Here is a 3645-nt window from a genome sequence, read left to right on the forward strand (position 1 = left end):
ACCAAGTTGACTTTCTGGTCTGGGCCCTCTACTTCAGTTCCGCCCGCCTTGGTCCGGGTCTTCTGCTCCGGCTCCGCTAGCTTAGGTGATCTCGGTCATCCGGAATAGGGCTCACCTGAACCCAAGTTCTGGCCTTCTCTTCGAGCAGCCTTCCTTCTCGATTTTTCTTCCCTCGAACGTCGCGTACGTTCTTCTCGTCCATCGATGTACTCTTCCGCGATCACCTCGTCCCTCGGACTCACCGAGCCCGTTGGCTCTCTCCCCATGTCATCCTTCTCATTAGCCGCGTCTTCCGCTCAACTTCTTGTGCTCCTAATCTCCTGCACACTTAGACACAGGGTTAAACCAAACAGGACCTAACTTAACTTGTTTGATCACATCAAAACACCTTGGGGTTCCAACACGTACGCAACGTTTGAGGGACGAGAAATCAGGGAGAAGGCTGCTCGAGGAGAAGGCCGGAACTTGGGTTTGGGTGAGCCTTATTCCGGATGGCCGAGATCACCTAAGCAAGCAGAGCCGGAGTGGAAGACCCGAGCCGAGGTGAGTTGAACCGGAGCAGAGGGTCTGGACTGAAAAAGTCAACACTATTGACTTTCTTGGTCTGGGCGCCTGGACCAGTCCAGGGCCCCCGGTGTTGGTTGCTACTCGGAATACCATCCTAGTTCCCCTGTACAAAAATTTGTACAAGCATAGAACTATCCTAGCTACCCATGTGCTCTACTGAAGTTAAATTTGGATTGCAAACGATGTTTAATATTATTAATTCAAATTGTCCTTCAGAAGTTAAACTTGGATTGGAAACGATACTTAATATTTTTACTCCAAGTCTAACCGATGTGATCTTCTTAAGTTAAACCATATTACAGAAGTTATCAAATATCTATTTCAAAGATCGGCTTCAAGGTTAAACATGGCGAGGCATTAGGCCTTCTTGGGTATGGAATCATCCACCACTTCCTAGACAAAACTTCTCAAAGAAATCGGATATTTAACTTCTTACAGTAAACTAGGTTTAACTACAGAGAGCTCAATAGAAACACATTATCGAAACATGAAATCGAAAAATAAAATCGATAACAAAAACGATAACTTAAAATCAATAACCTCTTGTATTTGGTTTTTCAAGATCTATACAAAAAGATGAACTAGTTATGATGCGGAAACTAATAACTAGTTATACCTTTTTGTAGCTTATAGACCTCTTGATCTTCTGCTGTATTCCTCTCCTTCTCTTGAACGTTGTGTGGATGACGATCTTCCAAGATGAAATCCACCCAAGCTTCTTCTTTTGCTTCCAAGATCTGACCACCAACTAACCTCCAAGGGATGCTAGACAAGAGAGCTTCCTTCTCTTCTTCTTCTCCTTCAAGCAACTGGCCACCAAGAGATCACCACACTAGATGCCGCCGGCCTCCAAGGAAGAAAACAAAAGGAGAAGAGAAAAGGACAAGGGCCGGCCACCAATGGATTGGAAGAGGAATAAAAGATGTGTTGTCTCATGAGGCACCCCTCCATCTCTTTTATAATCTTTGGTCTTGGCAAAAAAGGAAAGTTTTAAACATAATTAAAACTTTCTTATATTCCTTGCCAATGACTAAAAAGGAAAGTTTTAAAACAAAAAAAAATTAAAACTACATTTTATGCTTGTCATGGTCGACCATATACTTGTGCTCCAAACAAGGAAAGTTTTAAATATAAAATTAATACTTCCTTATTTGTTTCCAGTAAAAAAATTTAATAAAAAATTTCTCTTTTAAATCCCTTGTTGGTTATAAAAGGAAAATTTTATAAATTAAAATCTCTCTTTTAAAATATGTGGATGGTTACAAAAAAGGAAAGTTTTATCAAAAATTAAAATCATCCTTTCAACTACAAATAAGGAAAGATATCAAACTTCTCTCTTAATCCTTTGTAGAAAGTTATAAAAGGAAAGATTTTAAAATTTAAAAACTCTCTTTTAAAACCATGGCTTCCACAAAAGGAAAGATTTTAAAATTTAAAATACCCTTTTATTTTAATGTGGTCGGCCACCTAGCTTGGGCTCCAAGCTTGGTCGGCCATAAACTTGGCTCTACTCTTTGGCTTGGCCGGTCCTAGCTTGGGCTCCAAGCTTGGCTTGGCCGGCCACAACAAGATGGGTAAGAAGCTTAGCTTTAAGTGGATATGAGGCTTTATAAATAAAAGGCTTCAACAAGGATCAAGAGGAGGAATTGGTTTTGGTCTCCCGATGAGCTTGAGCTTCCCGTGTTCGCCTCGAACACCCAACTCAAGTTCATCAATAATAACTCATACCACTTGATCCGGTAGTAAGAGCGGGCCCCCCCTTCTTGCAAAGTCAACGCCAAGTGAAAGTCACCGGAGCAGCCGCCCATCCGAGGAGAGTGTGGTCCGACCGGACGGACGACCGTAGACGGCCGGCCGGCCGATGGAATCGAATACCCGAATGGGTCCGGCCGGCTCGCACTTATGGTTGGAAGACACCCTGTCAAATCGGGGTTCCGACGCTCAGTTAAAAAGGTCACGGACCGAGCTGACCTTTTGACCGGCCACAGTCATAAAGCGCCCCTGTTTAGTAGTCTCCACAAAGCACAGGTAAACCACTGCGTATGTCCGGTCGGATGTTGAGGGATCTGTCCGCTCGGACGACAAGTTTGGAGCAAGGAAAAAGACCCGAGGATTTCTCCTCTGACAACCGGTAGGTTTCACGTGTGTGTCATGCTCCAAATCTTGTGACAGGGGATTCTGCTGTCCCATCGAGGGCATGCTTTGACTGTAGCGATATGGGTCAGGTAAGCTTTCTGACAGCCGCATACCTAGGAAATCGTTACCTGAGATGTTAAGTATGTTGAGAACTGCTGAACTCAATCTTAAAAAGACAAAGCATGTCGAGACTGGAATAGGTACGATTCGAGATTTTGAACCTTGCATTTAAGGCTTCTCCCTTTGTCTTTGTGATTTTCTGAACCACACTTCTTTAGAATTGTTGTCCGCAATCACCTCCACCGCACAATTAGGATCCCAAATTAAAAAGATTTATTATGTAGAGAGTATTAGCTCACTATGGAAGCTCTCAAAAATAACAAGTTCAATAGGATGAACTCTGGAATATAAGACAATACTTAAATTATAAAAGACGAACTTCATAAAGGCACAAAACATGCTCTTTGAGATCTTACCAACATTTCTAATCCTCTCATGCAATGTGATCAAGTTCTTCTAGTGGATCAGAATAGTATAATAATTACAAATAGGATTTTTTAGTTTGTAGATATTGTAGAACATTATTATTGCGCTTTTGCTAAACATAACAGAATATATAAATCTATACTCTATTTTAGGAGGATAGAATGTTTCTGACCTTATTTAATGAAATTTGGTTATTGTTGGGCTACAATGGAACAACAGACCCGGATGATCATCTGGGTAAGTTCGATAACACGGCTACGCTCCATCAGTATACAGATGGAGTAAAGTGCCAAGTCTTTCTTACCACCCTCTCGGGATCGGCTCAACGGTGGTTTCGGAGGTTGCCGGACGGATCCATCACTAGCTTCAAGGACTTCCGAACGGCCTTCCTCCACCACTTCGCTAGCAGTCGGCGTTATCAGAAGACAAGTGTCAGCTTGTTTGCCATCAAGCAAG

The sequence above is a fragment of the Zingiber officinale genome, chromosome 5A (assembly GCF_018446385.1).
Source record: "Zingiber officinale cultivar Zhangliang chromosome 5A, Zo_v1.1, whole genome shotgun sequence".
Lineage (NCBI taxonomy): Eukaryota > Viridiplantae > Streptophyta > Magnoliopsida > Zingiberales > Zingiberaceae > Zingiber > Zingiber officinale.